Source organism: Pseudophryne corroboree, chromosome 7 (assembly GCF_028390025.1).
Source record: "Pseudophryne corroboree isolate aPseCor3 chromosome 7, aPseCor3.hap2, whole genome shotgun sequence".
Classification (NCBI taxonomy): Eukaryota; Metazoa; Chordata; class Amphibia; order Anura; family Myobatrachidae; genus Pseudophryne; species Pseudophryne corroboree.
In genome coordinates this window covers 5,300,104-5,321,355 of record NC_086450.1, presented here as the reverse complement: position 1 = coordinate 5,321,355, position 21,252 = coordinate 5,300,104, and the positions used below count along the sequence as shown (strand labels likewise).

Below are 21,252 nucleotides of genomic sequence, written 5' to 3'. Positions count from 1 at the left end.
AGAGTAGGGAGCTCTCCCCTGGGCTGTAAGAGTAGGGAGCTCTCCCCTGGGCTGTAAGAGTAGGGAGCTCTCCCCTGGGCTGTAAGAGTAGGGAGCTCTCCCCTGGGCTGTAAGAGTAGGGAGCTCTCCCCTGGGCTGTAAGAGTAGGGAGCTCTCCCCTGGGCTGTAAGAGTAGGGAGCGCTCCCCTGGTCTGTAAGAGTAGGGAGCTCTCCCCTGGACTGTAAGAGTAGGGAGCTCTCCCCTGGGCTGTAAGAGTAGGGAGCGCTCCCCTGGTCTGTAAGAGTAGGGAGCTGTCACCTGGGCTGTAAGAGTAGGGAGCTCTCCACTGGGCTGTAAGAGTAGGGAGCTCTCCCCTGGGCTGTAAGAGTAGGGAGCTCTCCCCTGGGCTATAAAAGTAGTTAGCTCTCCACTGGGCTGTAAGAGTAGGGAGCTCTCCCCTGGGCTGTAAGAGTAAGGAGCTCTCCCCTGGGCTGTAAGAGTAGGGAGCTCTCCACTGGGCTGTAAGAGTAGGGAGCTCTCCCCTGGGCTGTAAGAGTAGGGACCTCTCCCCTGGGCTGTAAGAGTAGGGAGCTCTCCACTGGGCTGTAAGAGTAGGGACCTCTCCCCTGGGCTGTAAGAGTAAGGAGCTCTCCCCTGGGCTATAAGAGTAGTTAGCTCTCCACTGGGCTGTAAGAGTAGCGAGCTCTCCCCTGGGCTGTAAGAGTAAGGAGCTCTCCCCTGGGCTATAAGAGTAGTTAGCTCTCCACTGGGCTGTAAGAGTAGGGACCTCTCCCCTGGGCTGTAAGAGTAGGGAGCTCTCCCCTGGGCTGTAAGAGTAGGGACCTCTCCCCTGGGCTGTAAGAGTAGGGACCTCTCCCCTGGGCTGTAAGAGTAGGGAGCTCTCCACTGGGCTGTAAGAGTAGGGAGCTCTCCCCTGTGTTGTAAGAGTAGGGAGCTCTCCCCTGGGCTGTAAGAGTAAGGAGCTCTCCCCTGGGCTATAAGAGTAGTTAGCTCTCCACTGGGCTGTAAGAGTAGGGAGCTCTCCCCTGGGCTGTAAGAGTAAGGAGCTCTCCCCTGGGCTATAAGAGTAGTTAGCTCTCCACTGGGCTGTAAGAGTAGGGAGCTCTCCCCTGGGCTGTAAGAGTAGGGAGCTCTCCCCTGGGCTGTAAGAGTAGGGAGCTATCCCCTGGGCTGTAAGAGTAGGGAGCTATCCCCTGGGCTGTAAGAGTAGGGAGCTCTCCCCTGTGTTGTAAGAGTAGGGAGCTCTCCCCTGGGCTGTAAGAGTAAGGAGCTCTCCCTTGGGCTATAAGAGTAAGGAGCTCTCCCCTGGGCTATAAGAGTAGTTAGCTCTCCCCTGGGCTGTAAGAGTAGGGAGCTCTCCCCTGGGCTGTAAGAGTAGGGAGCTCTCCCCTGGGCTGTAAGAGTAGGGAGCTATCCCCTGGGCTGTAAGAGTAGGGAGCTATCCCCTGGGCTGTAAGAGTAGGGAGCTCTCCCCTGTGTTGTAAGAGTAGGGAGCTCTCCCCTGGGCTGTAAGAGTAAGGAGCTCTCCCCTGGGCTATAAGAGTAGTTAGCTCTCCACTGGGCTGTAAGAGTAGGGAGCTCTCCCCTGGGCTGTAAGAGTAAGGAGCTCTCCCCTGGGCTATAAGAGTAGTTAGCTCTCCACTGGGCTGTAAGAGTAGGGACCTCTCCCCTGGGCTGTAAGAGTAGGGAGCTCTCCCCTGGGCTGTAAGAGTAGGGAGCTCTCCCCTGGGCTGTAAGAGTAGGGAGCTCTCCCCTGGGCTGTAAGAGTAGGGAGCTCTCCCCTGGGCTGTAAGAGTAGGGAGCTCTCCCCTGGGCTGTAAGAGTAGGGAGCGCTCCCCTGGTCTGTAAGAGTAGGGAGCTCTCCCCTGGACTGTAAGAGTAGGGACCTCTCCCCTGGGCTGTAAGAGTAGGGAGCTCTCCCCTGGGCTATAAGATGTCAAAGTCAGAAAAATATCCCTATACACGCTGCCATATTTGCACCTCACGCTGGTCCGCGCTGTGCATGCGTGCGCTTTCCCGTGATAGCGCATACCCGCTGTTGCGTGCACCCGCTGGTGCTCGGTATGCGTATTTACGGTAAAGTTTGTGTAGTCGTAGCGTGCGACTCATTCGTTACATATTTTCACAATTAACGTAGTTTATAGATTATGGTCCCTTTGATAGATTCTGAAAGTTTGGTTAATATAGAATGTCCCTGAACGAAGGAATCCCTCTTTGTATTGTGGGAAGGGTCTAACAGGAGTCATACAGTAGTGTTTGGTACCCATCGGAAGAGTATTTAAATAGCAATATTCCGGTGTTGGTTTGGAGCGTATTAATCGCTCGTGCGAATAGTTATGGACATAAGAAGTTTATGTCCATTACTATTATTTACTCTTACTCAGGTATGCGGCGGGAAACCCAGTGTCCCACCCACCTGAGCTGTTTGAAATCGTCACTGCCCACCTGTATGAATCAACCTATGACCTTTTGTTATAATGCGAAGCCGAATTCCTGTGTCCAATGGACGATCAGATTGTAGGGACCATTAGATTGCATTGTGTGTGGGGCATAAATAGGCAGGCCGACCATATCCAGTTCACTCTCTTCAACGGTTCTCATTGCTGAAAATCGGGTGCTGGATGTCCAGGCGCATGCGATCGTTTCCCCTTGTGCGTAAGTTTTTTTCCGTGATCATATTATCTTACTGTGAGCCATTTCTCTCATCTCTCTCTCTCCCTCTCTTCTCTTTCTCTCGTATTTTCCCTTGATTAGATTGTATTGTATTTCCTGCATAGTTATCTGGTTAGTTGGTTTATGTTATACTGTAGTGTATCATTTGTACTGTGATTCCTTTTTGCAAGAATAATTAGTTATAATACATATAATAGGCTTTGGACCCTAAACAGATATCTGTGTATTTTCTCATAGTGTTAAGTGTTCATAGAGCGTCGGTGACGCTCAAGCAGCCTTGTAGTTAATCAGGTTACACCAGGTTACACTTACACTTTGTCTCTACACTAAGGTATACTGTGTATCTCATTGTTAAAGGTATAGATATAAAGGTATAGCGTTGTGAGCGTCTGCGCCGCTGGTGATCTCCTCGTGGTCTCGAGCGTCCGCTACGCCATAGCGAATCATTACGTCAGTCAACAGCCAATAGCGCGTCAGCCTGTGATCTCTGGGCCGTGAGCGAACGCGACACTTGAGCGTCTCGCCTACGGCTGAGCGATCGATACGCAACTAGCGTACCCTTACGGTACTTCTTACGTAGATAGCGTACAGTGTTCTTAGACCTCATAAAGGGTTATAAGTACGATAAATAATTTAGCTTTATCAATTGGCGGCTCATCCTATCCTTCACATATCTGCACTAGGTAGATCAGCAGACATTATCCCTCAGCAAAGGGCGGGAGGTTGTCTCGTAGTGCTGACGGGATAAGCGTCTGCTTCGCTTAGATAACGAGTGCTGAAGGAATCCGGGAACCGGAGGTAAGAACAAAACGCTAGTGTCTTTTAAAACTGTTTATTTTTCTTCTGTTTTGCGTATACACGCACGCATATATATATCTGCATTTCTTTTTTCATTTTCGTATATCACCATCCTGTCTGCCAGTTTTATAGTTGATAGAAAGTGCTAAAAGAGATTTGCTGTTATTTCATAGTTTAAGAATAAAGGTTACATAGTTAAAAGTATAGACAAACACACAGGTTTGCCTGGACGATAAGGCAAAATCAGTGTGGTGTGCGGTAGATGATCAGGGATCATCTACATTGATAAAAGTATAAATTGTGTTACGGTGGATCTTTTGCTTTGCGTACACGTGTCCCTAACAAAAGACTTGTGTACGCAATCCAAAGGCAGACGCACGCAGCGTACATTACGCAACGGAGCGTCCGGTTACGCCCACGTAGCTCAAGTCACGATAAGTTGAAGTAACGCAAAGGCGATAAATAACGCAAAGCGGTAAATAGCGCAACAGGCGATAAATAACGCAAGTCTATTTTTGGTGTCCGAAATTTAAATTAACAGATCCTGCTCCTAATTGGTAACACAGCTGGGCTAAAGAAAAATTTCTGCGCAGAAATAGAAGCAAAAGAGTGCATGTGGTGAGTGAGTGTTTTTCATACATTTATACAATTTTAGAGGTTGAACCAAAAGAAATCACCGAGTACTCGTGAGGAACATACGTGTAAGTGACATGCACGGTGGCTAGGGAGGCATCCTTGGTTAAACACAATATATGAGCATTAGAGTATAGCGGACCAGGAGGTAATACAGTAACGAGACCAGGAGGTCATACTGTAACGAGACCAGGAGGTCAGACCAGGAGGTCATAGCAAACCAGCAGGTTCAGGTAAAATAGACAAAGAAGTCCGCTATACAGTCCACAGGCACAACACCGAAAAGGGTTGGTGCAACACCCATATAGGCCATACAAGCTCTTGCTGAAGGAATTCGCAGCCGCAATTATCGATTCCATTTGGTCTTTCCGTACATAAGCTTAGGTGCTTGTGTGCTGAACGATTGGACCGCACGTAATTGTGTACAGTAGTTAGTAATCTGACCTAGTACCATTAGAGTAAAGGGGTCACAAACGCTATTTGTACATTCTAACGTGATTTGTGTAATTTTTTATTTTTACAAAAAGGGAAGTTCGCTGGTCACTCAGGAACTATCTGACAACCCCACCTTTACTGGAAAGAGTAGTGCTCTTCGGATCACACTCGCATTTTTCAGTAAACAAAAGGTTAATAGGTGCCCTGTGTCGAGTGCGCCAGCACCATATCGGTGTGATCAGGTCGCATTGGTCGGCGTGGGCGAGCGAGTGGGGTGCTCGGTAAACTTCACCGTCTGCCTATCGTGAATAATTTGGTTTTCTGTAAGGGTTCGCTGAAGACCCTGATATAGAGATCAGAGGTAGAGCAAGCAACGCCTGCAGATTATGGGGGCCAGTTGTTCAGGTAGGGGGCGATCAACCTCGGTTCGGGTTGACTCTGTAAACCGACCTATTGGATCGGCCAGGTACATAATGTGTGAGAAATATGGAAGTCACACAGAAGCTTTATGTGATGAATGGGAGAGAATGACTGTACAAGACAGGGAAAAATTCCCAAGAATAGGTAGCTTCAGTCCAGAAGTGTTACAAAATATAAGGAGGAGGATATGTCTCATAAAATCAACAAAGAGACGAATTCAGCATCATGATTATTTACAGTTGTGGCAACAGGAAGGTGAGATACAGAGAGGTTTGGCTCTGGCGGCGGGATCTGGGGCAGTCAGGAAACTGGTAGCCACAGCCCCGCCACCACCATACATAACAGGAGAGAAGTTGATTGCGGAGAGAAACGCACTAAGGTGTAACGCACAATCACTTAGTAACCATGTAAATGTTAATGATAATGTTAACCCATTAACCCATGCAAGTATTAACCCGTGCAAGTTGTACCCTGTTTTGAACTTCCCTCAGGAGTGTGAACAAGAAGAAGATTCGGCAACAATTTCAGCGCTCTCTCTAGCGGCCACCATATCAGAAACCACAGTAGGAACTGCTCCACTCACGAGATTAGTGAAGGCCCCTAGCGGAGGGATAGGTGAGGTCGTGTCAACGGGTAAGTACGGCACCATGCATTATGCTGAGACAATTGTACCACAACAAACTGTAGAATCTACACAGAGTGAAGTTGTTAAAATTAATCCAGTTAAGGTGATAGTAGTTCCCAATGGGAAAACAGATGCATCAGGAGCCACACCCGTTAGGAACATTGCCATGTATTGCCCGTTTACTAGAATGGAATTGAGGACCATAGTGTCTGAATTCCCAGACCCCAGAAAAGATTTAGTTGCAAGCCAAAAATACATCAGGGATCTAGGAAACACTTTAGAGCCCAATAATAAGGATTGGCAGATAGTGCTAAGAGCTTGCTTACCTTCCAATGTCGACTCAGCCCAATTCTTAGTTGATTGTGGACTAGATAAAGATGTACCGCTTACAGATGTGTACGACAAAGATAATGTAAAAAGGATAAATTTACAGTTAAAAGAGTATTTCCCAGCCGTTGTTAAATGGAACAGAATATTCTCCATTAAACAAAAGGAGTCCGAAACGGCAGCAGAATATTTCCACCGGGCACTATTAGAAATGGCAAAATACACTGGTATAGAAGACATTAGGACCAACCCAAACCATCAAGAAGTAGCAGTATCTGTACTGATGGATGGTTTAAAAGAAACATTAAAGGCTAGGGTACAAACCACGCAACCATGTTGGCGAGGTCTGTCAGTGTCCACTTTGAGAGAGGCTGCTATTGATCACGACAGAAACATCACCAAACACAGAGAGTCACAAAGTGATAAGTTAATGTCAGTAAGTATACAGGCTCTGACCACAAAGCAGCCTGCGTATGTACCACCTAATCCTGTGGGTAAGTCAACTGTTGTAATATGTTATTATTGTCACAAACAGGGACATTTTGCACGAGACTGTAGATCAAGAAATATACAAAAATCTTACCAACCCCCTAGACAACGACACGACACACGACATTGGGATCAGGGTCCACAGAGGCGGAGTTATGAGCCACATACAGGGGAAACAAAAAGATATCCCCCGAACAGAGACTGGCATGCCTCTGATAGTCCCCAGCCAACTCCCTCACAAGTAGTTGCTGTCAACAGGATTCAGGGAGGTCACCATACCCAATAGGGGTGTGGCCATACCTGTAATCTGCAGCCAGTAAAATTGATTGCCAATCTTGGAAGTGAACCTGAGATCGCAATTAAAGTAGCTGGTAAAACTTTAAACTTTCTTGTAGACACAGGGGCGGCCAAGTCAGTGATAAATTCGACAGTGGGCATGAGAACCACTGGTAGGACAGTTCCAGCCATGGGAGTAACAGGAGTAGTCCAACACTACCCTGTTAGCAAACCAGCCGAGATTACAATAGGACCCTTGCATACCAAGCATTCCTTTTTGCTGGCTGCATCGGCACCAACCAATCTCCTGGGAAGAGACTTACTGTGTAAAATGGGGTGCGTCATTTATTGTACTTCTGAAGGTGTATTCTTGGACATACCTGAGAATCACGCTCAGGAAGTGCGAGACATGTTAGACTCCCCATCAAAATTAATGTCACATACCATTATGACAAATAGGAATCCATCCCAAGTAGAAGAGATGACATCTCAGATACCAGAGTCACTTTGGACAAAAGACGGACAGGACACTGGATTAATGGCAAACGTAGCTCCAGTAGTTGTACAAGTAAAAGATGGTAGGATAGCTCCAAAAATCCCACAGTATCCTCTGAAGCCAGAGGTGGAGTTAGGAGTTTTCCCTGTAATAGAGCGCTTGCTACAACAGGGCATTCTGGTGAGAACGTCCAGCACAGCCAATAGTCCCATCTTCCCTGTTAAAAAGAGTGGGGGGAGGGGTTACAGGCTAGTGCAGGATCTAAGGGGGATTAACAAAATAGTTGAGAGTCAGTTCCCCGTAGTGCCAAATCCAGCTGTCATCCTAATGCAAATTCCTCCCACTGCCAAATTTTTCACTGTTATTGACCTCTGCTCCGCATTCTTTTCGGTACCTCTGCATCCTGACAGCCAATATTTGTTTGCATTCACATACAGAGGAGTCCAATACACGTGGACTCGATTACCCCAAGGTTTCATAGATAGTCCAAGTATATTTTCTCAGGCTTTGCACGATTGTTTACAGTCTTTCCAACCAGTGAGTGGATCTGTATTAATACAGTACGTGGATGATCTACTACTGTGTTCTGATTCATTGGAAGCATCCCTGAAGGATACGAAACAGCTCCTGTTTCATCTTTCAGACACAGGACACAAGGTTTCCAAAGACAAGTTGCAATTATGCCAAACTAAGGTAAAATATTTGGGACACTGTCTAACACAAGGACTGAGACACCTGACCGCTGATAGAATCCAAGCAATTAGAGACATGACTTTGCCACAAACCCAGCAACAGATCAGAACGTTTTTAGGAATGTGTGGGTATTGCCGTAATTGGATCCCAGGGTTTTCCATTTTAGCGCTACCTTTGCAGGAAATGGTCTCCTCAAACAAACCTGATAGGATTTTGCATACAGACGAATCCGAAACAGCATTTGAGAGACTCAAACAGTGCCTAACGGAGGCGCCAGCGCTAGGTATGCCGGACTATGGGAAACCCTTTGAACTATACGGAACAGAAAGTGCTGGTTGCGCAGCAGGTGTACTAACCCAAAAACACGGTGATGCCAGCAGGCCAGTTGCATACTACAGCGCTCAGCTAGATACGGTAGCGCGATCCCTCCCCACATGCTTGCGAAGCGTTGCGGCGATAGCATTGCTAGTGACAAAAAGCGAAGATGTCGTGCTAGGCCACAACCTCACAATCCATACGCCACATGCAGTATCGGCCTTATTGAATTCTGCCCAAACCAGACACGTCTCATCAGCGAGGTTTACAAGATGGGAATTGGCACTAATGGCCCCAGTAAACATCACCATAAGGAGATGCAGTGCATTAAATCCTGCAACATATCTCCCAGGTGTGCCTGGTCAGGCACAAAGGGTGGAAGGTGAGAGTGATGGGGAAGGAGGATTTAATACAAAGGAAGATACACATGATTGTATGGAATATTTGACCCAAAATTTTACCGCAAGGCCTGACATCAGTGACAATCCACTGGAAGATGCAGAACTCACGTTCTACACGGACGGTAGTTGTCACAGACAGTCAGACTCGGGAGACTTGTGTACTGGATACGCAGTCGTAGATGACCAAGACACCATAGAAGCGGAACCGCTAGGCCCACCTCACTCAGCCCAGGTTGCTGAACTGGTCGCCCTAACCAGAGCATGTGAATTGGCTAAGGGTAAGTCAGCCAATATCTACACCGATTCTAGATACGCATTCGGGGTAGTCCATGATTTCGGAGCCCTATGGCGCCTCAGAAATTTCATGACGGCAGCTGGTACACCGATAGCGCATGCAGCTCACATAAAAAGGCTTCTAACAGCGATACAGGAACCCGACAGAGTGGCTGTTATCAAATGTAAAGCACATACATATAGTCAAGACCCAGTATCACTTGGTAACAGCCGAGCAGACGAAGCTGCTAAGCTAGCAGCTGCTACCCCCATACAGACAGACACCACACAACTGATGGTATTTAATACCATCAACACACAGAAGTTGTGTGAGATGCAGAATTTGTGTTCCACACAGGAAAGAGCGGTCTGGAAGGCAAAGGGATATGGCCAAGAGTCCTCAGGGCTCTGGGCGGATGGACATGGTAAACCAGTGGCCCCCAGAGCATATCTTCCATGTCTGGCTGAAGCAGCTCACGGGCTGACTCATCTAGGCAAGGAGGGAATGTGCAAATTGGTAAGAGCATACTGGTGCGCCCCAGGATTCTCCTCTCATGCGAGTAAAAGAGCAATGTCATGCCTTACCTGTCTGAGAAAGAATATTGGAAAGGCAATACCTACAGAACCATCCCATGTCCCACCTGCCGGCGGCCCTTTCCAGGTAATACAAATTGACTTTATACAATTACCCCCTTGTCGGAATTTGAAATAAGTACTTGTTTGTATAGATGTTTTTTCAAATTGGGTCGAAGCATTTCCTGCGGCTACAAATACCGCTATGTTTACTGCTAAGAAAATTGTGCAGGAATTTGTATGTAGATATGGTATCCCTAGAATAATCGAAAGTGATAGGGGTACCCATTTTACAGGTGATGTCTTTCAAGGAATGTGTAAGTTAATGGGAATTGATAGCAAGCTGCACACTCCGTACCGTCCACAGGCGAGTGCAAAGGTCGAAAGAGTGAACAGCACTATTAAAAATAAATTGAGCAAAGTAATGGCAGAGACAGGATTGACATGGCCAGAAGCTTTACCCATTGTACTGTACAGCATCAGAACCACTCCCAGGTCCCCACTTAATCTGTCTCCCTTTGAAATCTTGTTTGGTCGACAACCGCATGTCATGATTAACCCTCAGGATGATTTGAAATGTAACAATGAAGTAACTGTAAAGTACTTGATTAACATGAGTAAACAGTTAAGGAATCAAAATGATAATCTGAAGTTGGTGATTCCTGATTTACCAGGTAGTAATTGTCATGACATTGAACCTGGGGATTATGTAATGATACGGAATTTTCTACGCTCAGGTTGCCTTATTGACAGATGGGAAGGACCATACCAGGTCTTACTGACTAGCACTACAGCATTGAAGGTTGCTGAGAGAGAGACTTGGGTTCATTCATCCCACTGCAAGAAGGTTGCTGATCCAGAGAAGTCCCGTGATAAGGAACAGACGGTAGAGGTTGTATCACTGGAGTGTCTGTTCCAGGAGGACTGAGGCGGCACCTGAGCCGTGAAAATCTCAAGACCAAGAGCTGTTGTCGACTCCCCACTCCCTTTTATTGTTTTTCTCCACTTCCCATCCCCTCTCCCTCAAATTTCTTTTTCCCCTTTTTCATTCTTCTCCGTTTCCTCCTATAAGATGGACTTGCCCCAAGAGACTGTGATCCGGATTTTCCTGTTGACCATGATGTTGACCAGAGCAGTCTGTTCAGGCGAGAGTACCATGGAGGTCGATAGAGGTTCTGGAATGGGTTCTGATGATAAAGATGGAGGCGTAGTTTTCCAAGATCAACCTAACCAACAAGCAAAGGCGAGTATCAGAAAACGATCCGATAGCATTGACCATAGAAGGAATTGTGACGGATTATTAGCTGAAGAGAACTGTATCTGTAGGCTCTGTAACAATGTCATTGAAGATGGGTGCATTAAGAAATGCCAATCCAGTTTTAATATCCATATGGATCGGCATCCATTAAGTGACTATCACTCCTTAGTGGGTAATGTGTTAAACAAAACAGATTGTTGGGTATGCTCTCAAGTACCTCAGGGTCATAGCAAATCAGGGCTAGTACCATTTCCTTTAACGATAGAGGAGGTACTTGAGTTAAATGGTGGGAGACCGGTGGACCGGAGGTTTAATATCTCCAGCCCTCCTAGTTTGAAGCTCCACCAATACCATGTGGATAGGTCCCTATTATGTTTCAACATCTCCAATCCCAGAAAGCCGGGAAATTGGGAAGTGTCATGGAGTAACCACACCATGACCTTTTCGCATAGAGCAGATAGAATGCCTACAGATACAGAGCTTGTACGCCACATAGCCAGTAAAGGAAAATCTTTCCGGTATAGATATACCTTAGGAAATAGGATTACTAGAGTTGGAGAAGTATCACCAGGATACTGTGCACATATCGTACAGCCTGATACGTGTATTAAGCAGATGGAAGAATTAGGATTAGGAGATTTCACCTGGAAGGTGTGTAATATGGTAATGTCCTTCTCCGTCCCATATGTTCTCCCCGATGATGCATATTTCATATGCGGGAGAAAGGCGTACAAGTGGCTTGCCCCAAACTCTGAAGGATTGTGTTATATTGGAAAAGTATTGCCTGAAGTAATGACTGTAACACATGACAAAATGAAGGACATACACCGTGGTGCCCAAGCTCCTTATACTCACACTCATTACGAGCACCTTGTTAAAAGACAACTGTCAGAAAGGTTAGAGCATCCGGCCTCTGATCTGATCCATGAATCCACCGGGATTCAGGTTCTGGTGGCGTTAGATTTCACTCGCACCGCTCGAGGAGTGATGAATTATAGATACATTTCCGCACTCGCCAATTTGTTAGATAATATCACCGAAATGTATGATGACACGTTTAGATACACTGGAAGAGAACTTCAAGCCTATAAAACAGAACTGGTGCAGCATAGAATGGTTCTTAATTACCTCACAGCAGTGACAGGCGGATATTGTGTTACATTGGCAACGCAGTACGGCGTGAAGTGTTGCACGTATATCACAAATAGCACCGAGGATCCGGTAGAGGTCATAGACCAAAACATGGACGATATTCTCCAACTAAAATGGGAATTTCGCCGAAAACACAATCTCACCCTTGCTGCTGTAGGTAATGAGCTGACTAGTTGGGTGTCATGGTTGAACCCGCGAAATTGGTTCTCTGGTTTAGGAGACTGGGCTCAAGGAGTCATAATGGATGTTGGGAAGTTCCTCCTATGTATCTTAGGTGTTGTCATATCAATTGGCTTGATATTTAGATGCGGTCAGGCTTTAATGAAGTGCAAACAAAGTACAAGAGTGATGAGTTTGAGGAGTGAGGAAACTGTAATTAACCTGGATTTTATTTACGACCCAACGATAGAAACAATGATGTGATGAAAATGCGATTATACGGTCCGTTTCTTTCACCTGTTTTTCTGGTTTTTCTCCAAGATAACAAGACCCCCTTGGACGAGGAAGTTGATGAGACGCTATACAGACAACGGATAGACCAAAGAAGAAGTTTTGACCACTTGAGATATGGACACTTGATGAACTTTGCCATGGATCCCCAGTTTCCCTAGAATTCTTAAAATTACGCTAGCCCAACATTTTTTGTAAATCTAATGGCATTGACAAAGCTTATTGCTCACGCTTAATGAGCAAAACAGCGCAAAGAAGACGACTTTCAACTGATACCGAACAAAACTTCAACCGACAGATGTACATTAACCTGACATAGAATACCACCGCATTTACCGTAATTATGTCTTTTCTTCATTTCTACAACCCTCAGGTAATGACACACATAGTATAGGGAATACAGGCACAGATATCAGCAATCACATATTCCCCCATTCATGTATCATCAACTAAAATGTGCTCCCCATTTTGTTCAAAATCCGAAAAGAGCTCGGTAAAGTTTGACAGCCCATCCACAGACCTGTACCACGGGATAAGAAGGAATTCAAATGTATACTTCGCAATACCTCGAAGCTTGATTTACAACACGTACGGCACGATGATACATGACCCCCCAAACATGGACTCATACATACATGCTTCTGCTATCTCACTAGGTCATACCCTCTTCACACCTACTCCTCTCTCCTCCCCTACCCAACCATGGAAATGAATTAACCCCTGACATATATTTTTCTCTTTTTGAAATGTTTTAGAAGGTGGCAGTTATTATTGACTGCCAAAGGGTGGACTGTCAAAGTCAGAAAAATATCCCTATACACGCTGCCATATTTGCACCTCACGCTGGTCCGCGCTGCGCATGCGTGCGCTTTCCCGTGATAGCGCATACCCGCTGTTGCGTGCACCCGCTGGTGCTCGGTATGCGTATTTACGGTAAAGTTTGTGTAGTCGTAGCGTGCGACTCATTCGTTACATATTTTCACAATTAACGTAGTTTATAGATTATGGTCCCTTTGATAGATTCTGAAAGTTTGGTTAATATAGAATGTCCCTGAACGGAGGGATCCCTCTTTGTATTGTGGGAAGGGTCTAACAGGAGTCATACAGTAGTGTTTGGTACCCATCGGAAGAGTATTTAAATAGCAATATTCCGGTGTTGGTTTGGAGCGTATTAATCGCTCGTGCGAATAGTTATGGACATAAGAAGTTTATGTCCATTACTATTATTTACTCTTACTCAGGTATGCGGCGGGAAACCCAGTGTCCCACCCACCTGAGCTGTTTGAAATCGTCACAGCCCACCTGTATGAATCAACCTATGACCTTTTGTTATAATGCGAAGCCGAATTCCTGTGTCCAATGGACGATCAGATTGTAGGGACCATTAGATTGCATTGTGTGTGGGGCATAAATAGGCAGGCCGACCACATCCAGCTCTCACTCTTCAACGGTTCTCATTGCTGAAAATCGGGTGCTGGATGTCCAGGCGCATGCGATCGTTTCCCCTTGTGCGTAAGTTTTTTTCCGTGATCATATTATCTTACTGTGAGCCATTTCTCTCATCTCTCTCTCTCCCTCTCTTCTCTTTCTCTCGTATTTTCCCTTGATTAGATTGTATTGTATTTCCTGCATAGTTATCTGGTTAGTTGGTTTATGTTATACTGTAGTGTATCATTTGTACTGTGATTCCTTTTTGCAAGAATAATTAGTTATAATACATATAATAGGCTTTGGACCCTAAACAGATATCTGTGTATTTTCTCATAGTGCTAAGTGTTCATAGAGCGTCGGTGACGCTCAAGCAGCCTTGTAGTTAATCAGGTTACACCAGGTTACACTTACACTTTGTCTCTACACTAAGGTATACTGTGTATCTCATTGTTAAAGGTATAGATATAAAGGTATAGCGTTGTGAGCGTCTGCGCCGCTGGTGATCTCCTCGTGGTCTCGAGCGTCCGCTACGCCATAGCGAATCATTACGTCAGTCAACAGCCAATAGCGCGTCAGCCTGTGATCTCTGGGCCGTGAGCGAACGCGACGCTTGAGCATCTCGCCTACGGCTGAGCGATCGATACGCAACTAGCGTACCCTTACGGTACTTCTTACGTAGATAGCGTACAGTGTTCTTAGACCTCATAAAGGGTTATAAGTACGATAAATAATTTAGCTTTATCAAAGAGTAGTTAGCTCTCCACTGGGCTGTAAGAGTAGGGAGCTCTCCCCTGGGCTGTAAGAGTAAGGAGCTCTCCCCTGGGCTGTAAGAGTAGGGAGCTCTCCACTGGGCTGTAAGAGTAGGGAGCTCTCCCCTGGGCTGTAAGAGTAGGGACCTCTCCCCTGGGCTGTAAGAGTAGGGAGCTCTCCACTGGGCTGTAAGAGTAGGGACCTCTCCCCTGGGCTGTAAGAGTAAGGAGCTCTCCCCTGGGCTATAAGAGTAGTTAGCTCTCCACTGGGCTGTAAGAGTAGCGAGCTCTCCCCTGGGCTGTAAGAGTAAGGAGCTCTCCCCTGGGCTATAAGAGTAGTTAGCTCTCCACTGGGCTGTAAGAGTAGGGACCTCTCCCCTGGGCTGTAAGAGTAGGGAGCTCTCCCCTGGGCTGTAAGAGTAGGGACCTCTCCCCTGGGCTGTAAGAGTAGGGACCTCTCCCCTGGGCTGTAAGAGTAGGGAGCTCTCCACTGGGCTGTAAGAGTAGGGAGCTCTCCCCTGTGTTGTAAGAGTAGGGAGCTCTCCCCTGGGCTGTAAGAGTAAGGAGCTCTCCCCTGGGCTATAAGAGTAGTTAGCTCTCCACTGGGCTGTAAGAGTAGGGAGCTCTCCCCTGGGCTGTAAGAGTAAGGAGCTCTCCCCTGGGCTATAAGAGTAGTTAGCTCTCCACTGGGCTGTAAGAGTAGGGACCTCTCCCCTGGGCTGTAAGAGTAGGGAGCTCTCCCCTGGGCTGTAAGAGTAGGGAGCTCTCCCCTGGGCTGTAAGAGTAGGGAGCTATCCCCTGGGCTGTAAGAGTAGGGAGCTATCCCCTGGGCTGTAAGAGTAGGGAGCTCTCCCCTGTGTTGTAAGAGTAGGGAGCTCTCCCCTGGGCTGTAAGAGTAAGGAGCTCTCCCCTGGGCTATAAGAGTAGTTAGCTCTCCACTGGGCTGTAAGAGTAGGGAGCTCTCCCCTGGGCTGTAAGAGTAAGGAGCTCTCCCCTGGGCTATAAGAGTAGTTAGCTCTCCACTGGGCTGTAAGAGTAGGGACCTCTCCCCTGGGCTGTAAGAGTAGGGAGCTCTCCCCTGGGCTGTAAGAGTAGGGAGCTCTCCCCTGGGCTGTAAGAGTAGGGAGCTCTCCCCTGGGCTGTAAGAGTAGGGAGCTCTCCCCTGGGCTGTAAGAGTAGGGAGCTCTCCCCTGGGCTGTAAGAGTAGGGAGCTCTCCCCTGGGCTGTAAGAGTAGGGAGCTCTCCCCTGGGCTGTAAGAGTAGGGAGCGCTCCCCTGGTCTGTAAGAGTAGGGAGCTCTCCCCTGGACTGTAAGAGTAGGGAGCTCTCCCCTGGTCTGTAAGAGTAGGGAGCGCTCCCCTGGTCTGTAAGAGTAGGGAGCTGTCACCTGGGCTGTAAGAGTAGGGAGCTCTCCCCTAGGCTGTAAGAGTAGGGAGCTCTCCCCTGGGCTGTAAGAGTAGGGAGCGCTCCCCTGGTCTGTAAGAGTAGGGAGCTCTCCCCTGGGCTGTAAGAGTAGGGAGCTCTCCCCTGGGCTGTAAGAGTAGGGAGCTATCCCCTGGGCTGTAAGAGTAGGGAGCTCTCCCCTGTGTTGTAAGAGTAGGGAGCTCTCCCCTGGGCTGTAAGAGTAAGGAGCTCTCCCCTGGGCTATAAGAGTAGTTAGCTCTCCACTGGGCTGTAAGAGTAGGGAGCTCTCCCCTGGGCTGTAAGAGTAAGGAGCTCTCAACTGGGCTATAAGAGTAGTTAGCTCTCCACTGGGCTGTAAGAGTAGGGACCTCTCCCCTGGGCTGTAAGAGTAGGGAGCGCTCCCCTGTGTTGTAAGAGTAGGGAGCTCTTCCCTGGTCTGTAAGAGTAGGGAGCTCTCCCCTGGGCTGTAAGAGTAGGGACCTCTCCCCTGGGCTGTAAGAGTAGGGAGCTCTCCACTGGGCTGTAAGAGTAGGGACCTCTCCCCTGGGCTGTAAGAGTAGGGAGCTCTCCCCTGGGCTATAAGAGTAGTTAGCTCTCCACTGGGCTGTAAGAGTAGGGAGCTCTCCCCTGGGCTGTAAGAGTAAGGAGCTCTCCCCTGGGCTGTAAGAGTAGGGAGCTCTCCACTGGGCTGTAAGAGTAGGGAGCTCTCCCCTGGGCTGTAAGAGTAGGGACCTCTCCCCTGGGCTGTAAGAGTAGGGAGCTCTCCACTGGGCTGTAAGAGTAGGGACCTCTCCCCTGGGCTGTAAGAGTAAGGAGCTCTCCCCTGGGCTATAAGAGTAGTTAGCTCTCCACTGGGCTGTAAGAGTAGCGAGCTCTCCCCTGGGCTGTAAGAGTAAGGAGCTCTCCCCTGGGCTATAAGAGTAGTTAGCTCTCCACTGGGCTGTAAGAGTAGGGACCTCTCCCCTGGGCTGTAAGAGTAGGGAGCTCTCCCCTGGGCTGTAAGAGTAGGGACCTCTCCCCTGGGCTGTAAGAGTAGGGACCTCTCCCCTGGGCTGTAAGAGTAGGGAGCTCTCCACTGGGCTGTAAGAGTAGGGAGCTCTCCCCTGTGTTGTAAGAGTAGGGAGCTCTCCCCTGGGCTGTAAGAGTAAGGAGCTCTCCCCTGGGCTATAAGAGTAGATAGCTCTCCACTGGGCTGTAAGAGTAGGGAGCTCTCCCCTGGGCTGTAAGAGTAAGGAGCTCTCCCCTGGGCTATAAGAGTAGTTAGCTCTCCACTGGGCTGTAAGAGTAGGGACCTCTCCCCTGGGCTGTAAGAGTAGGGAGCTCTCCCCTGTGTTGTAAGAGTAGGGAGCTCTCCCCTGGTCTGTAAGAGTAGGGAGCTCTCCCCTGGGCTGTAAGAGTAGGGACTTCTCCCCTGGGCTGTAAGAGTAGGGAGCTCTCCCCTGGGCTGTAAGAGTAGGGAGCTCTCCCCTGGGCTGTAATAGTAGGGACCTCTCCCCTGGGCTGTAAGAGTAGGGACCTCTCCACTGGGCTGTAAGAGTAGGGACCTCTCCCCTGGGCTGTAAGAGTAGGGACCTCTCCCCTGGGCTGTAAGAGTAGGCACCTCTCCCCTGGGCTGTAAGAGTAGGGACCTCTCCCCTGGGCTGTAAGAGTAGGGAGCTCTCCCCTGGGCTGTAAGAGTAGGGACCTCTCCCCTGGGCTGTAAGAGTAGGGAGCTCTTTCCTGGGCTGTAAGAGTAGAGAGCTCTCCCCTGGGCTGTAAGAGTAGGGACCTCTCCCCTGGGCTGTAAGAGTAGGGAGCTCCCCCCTGTGTTGTAAGAGTAGGGAGCACTCCCCTGGGCTGTAAGAGTAGGGAGCTCTCCCCTGGGCTGTAAGAGTAGGGAGCTCTCCCCTGTTTTGTAAGAGTAGGGAGCTCTCCCCTGGGCTGTAAGAGTAGGGAGCTCTCCCCTGGGCTGTAAGAGTAGGGACCTCTCCCCTGGGCTGTAAGAGTAGGGAGCTCTCCCCTGGGCTGTAAGAGTAAGGACCTCTCGCCTGGGTTGTAAGAGTAGGGAGCTCTCCCCTGGGCTGTTAGAGTAAGGAGCTCTCCCCTGGGCTGTAAGAGTAGGGTGCGCTCCCCTGGGCTGTAAGAGTAGGGAGCTCTCCCCTGGGCTGTAAGAGTAGGGAGCACTCCCCTGGGCTGTAAGAGTAAGGAGCTCTCCCCTGTGTTGTAAGAGTAGGGAGCGCTCTGCTGGGCTGTAAGAGTAGGGAGCGCACACCTGGACTGTAAGAGTAGGGCACGCTCCCCTGGGCTGTAAGAGTAAGGAGCGCTCCCCATGGCTGTAAGAGTAGGGAGCTCTCCCCTAGGCTGTAAGAGTAGGGAGCTCTCCCCTGGGCTGTAAGAGTAGGGAGCTGTCCCCTGTCTTGTAAGAGTAGGGAGCCTCCCCTGGGCTGTAAGAGTGGGGAGCTGTCCCCTGTGTTGTAAGAGTAGGGAGCTCTCCCCTAGGCTGTAAGAGTAGGGAGCTCTCCCCTAAGCTGTAAGAGTAGGGAGCTCTCCCTCTGGGCTGTAAGAGTAGGGAGCACTCCCCTGGGCTGTAAGAGTAGGGAGCTCTCCCCTGTGTTGAAAGAGTAGGGAGCGCTCCCATGGGCTGTAAGAGTAGGGAGCTCTCCCCTGGGCTGTAAGAGTAGGGAGCTCTCCCCTGGGCTGTAAGAGTAGGGAGCTCTCCCCTGGGCTGTAAGAGTAGGGAGCGCTCCACTGGGCTGTAAGAGTAGGGAGTGCTCCCCTGGGCTATAAGAGTAGGGAGCGCTCCCCTGGGCTGTAAGAGTTGGGAGCACTCCCCTGTGTTGGAAGAGTAGGGAGCGCTCCCCTGGTCTGTAAGAGTAGGGACCTCTCCCCTGGGCTGTAAGAGAAGGGACCTCTCCCCTGGGCTGTAAGAGTAGGGAGCTCTCCACTGGGCTGTAAGAGTAGGGAGCTCTCCCCTGTGTTGTAAGAGTAGGGAGCTCTCCCCTGGGCTGTAAGAGTAAGGAGCTCTCCCCTGGGCTATAAGAGTAGTTAGCTCTCCACTGGGCTGTAAGAGTAGGGAGCTCTCCCCTGGGCTGTAAGAGTAAGGAGCTCTCCCCTGGGCTATAAGAGTAGTTAGCTCTCCACTGGGCTGTAAGAGTAGGGACCTCTCCCCTGGGCTGTAAGAGTAGGGAGCTCTCCCCTGTGTTGTAAGAGTAGGGAGCTCTCCCCTGGTCTGTAAGAGTAGGGAGCTCTCCCCTGGGCTGTAAGAGTAGGGACCTCTCCCCTGGGCTGTAAGAGTAGGGAGCTCTCCCCTGGGCTGTAAGAGTAGGGAGCTCTCCCCTGGGCTGTAATAGTAGGGACCTCTCCCCTGGGCTGTAAGAGTATGGAGCTCTCCACTGGGCTGTAAGAGTAGGGACCTCTCCCCTCGGCTGTAAGAGTAGGGACCTCTCCCCTGGGCTGTAAGAGTAGGGACCTCTCCCCTGGGCTGTAAGAGTAGGGACCTCTCCCCTGGGCTGTAAGAGTAGGGACCTCTCCCCCGGGCTGTAAGAGTAGGGAGCTCTCCCCTGGGCTGTAAGAGTAGGGAGCTCTCCCCTGGGCTGTAAGAGTAGGGAGCTCTCCCCTGGGCTGTAAGAGTAGGGAGCGCTCCCCTGGGCTGTAAGAGTAGGGAGCGCTCCCCTGGTCTGTAAGAGTAGGGAGCTCTCCCCTGGGCTGTAAGAGTAGGGAGCTCTCCCCTGGGCTGTAAGAGTAGGGAGCTATCCCCTGGGCTGTAAGAGTAGGGAGCTCTCCCCTGTGTTGTAAGAGTAGGGAGCTCTCCCCTGGGCTGTAAGAGTAAGGAGCTCTCCCCTGGGCTATAAGAGTAGTTAGCTCTCCACTGGGCTGTAAGAGTAGGGAGCTCTCCCCTGGGCTGTAAGAGTAAGGAGCTCTCCCCTGGGCTATAAGAGTAGTTAGCTCTCCACTGGGCTGTAAGAGTAGGGACCTCTCCCCTGGGCTGTACGAGTAGGGAGCGCTCCCCTGTGTTGTAAGAGTAGGGAGCTCTTCCCTGGTCTGTAAGAGTAGGGAGCTCTGCCCTGGGCTGTAAGAGTAGGGACCTCTCCCCTGGGCTGTAAGAGTAGGGAGCTCTCCACTGGGCTGTAAGAGTAGGGACCTCTCCCCTGGGCTGTAAGAGTAGGGAGCTCTCCCCTGGGCTATAAGAGTAGTTAGCTCTCCACTGGGCTGTAAGAGTAGGGAGCTCTCCCCTGGGCTGTAAGAGTAAGGAGCTCTCCCCTGGGCTGTAAGAGTAGGGAGCTCTCCACTGGGCTGTAAGAGTAGGGAGCTCTCCCCTGGGCTGTAAGAGTAGGGACCTCTCCCCTGGGCTGTAAGAGTAGGGAGCTCTCCACTGGGCTGTAAGAGTAGGGACCTCTCCCCTGGGCTGTAAGAGTAAGGAGCTCTCCCCTGGGCTATAAGAGTAGTTAGCTCTCCACTGGGCTGTAAGAGTAGCGAGCTCTCCCCTGGGCTGTAAGAGTAAGGAGCTCTCCCCTGGGCTATAAGAGTAGTTAGCTCTCCACTGGGCTGTAAGAGTAGGGACCTCTCCCCTGGGCTGTAAGAGTAGGGAGCTCTCCCCTGGGCTGTAAGAGTAGGGACCTCTCCCCTGGGCTGTAAGAGTAGGGACCTCTCCCCTGGGCTGTAAGAGTAGGGAGCTCTCCACTGGGCTGTAAGAGTAGGGAGCTCTCCCCCGTGTTGTAAGAGTAGGGAGCTCTCCCCTGGGCTGTAAGAGTAAGGAGCTCTCCCCTGGGCTATAAGAGTAGATAGCTCTCCACTGGGCTGTAAGAGTAGGGAGCTCTCCCCTGGGCTGTAAGAGTAAGGAGCTCTCCCCTGGGCTATAAGAGTAGTTAGCTCTCCACTGGGCTGTAAGAGTAGGGACCTCTCCCCTGGGCTGTAAGAGTAGGGAGCTCTCCCCTGTGTTGTAAGAGTAGGGAGCTCTCCCCTGGTCTGTAAGAGTAGGGAGCTCTCCCCTGGGCTGTAAGAGTAGGGACCTCTCCCCTGGGCTGTAAGAGTAGGGAGCTCTCCCCTGGGCTGTAAGAGTAGGGAGCTCTCCCCTGGGCTATAATAGTAGGGACCTCTCCCCTGGGCTGTAAGAGTAGGGACCTCTCCACTGGGCTGTAAGAGTAGGGACCTCTCCCCTGGGCTGTAAGAGTAGGGACCTCTCCCCTGGGCTGTAAGAGTAGGGACCTCTCCCCTGGGCTGTAAGAGTAGGGACCTCTCCCCTGGGCTGTAAGAGTAGGGAGCTCTCCCCTGGGCTGTAAGAGTAGGGACCTCTCCCCTGGGCTGTAAGAGTAGGGAGCTCTCCACTGGGCTGTAAGAGTAGGGAGCTCTCCCCTGTGTTGTAAGAGTAGGGAGCTCTCCCCTGGGCTGTAAGAGTAAGGAGC

At 49.7% G+C, this 21,252-nt stretch overlaps 1 protein-coding gene across 1 annotated transcript in view; it reads right to left on the bottom strand.

Moving 5' to 3' along the window:
* Positions 1-21,252, bottom strand: part of CTLA4 (cytotoxic T-lymphocyte associated protein 4) — a 46,444-nt gene that overhangs the window by 9,236 nt on the left and 15,956 nt on the right. The window lies entirely within an intron of this gene.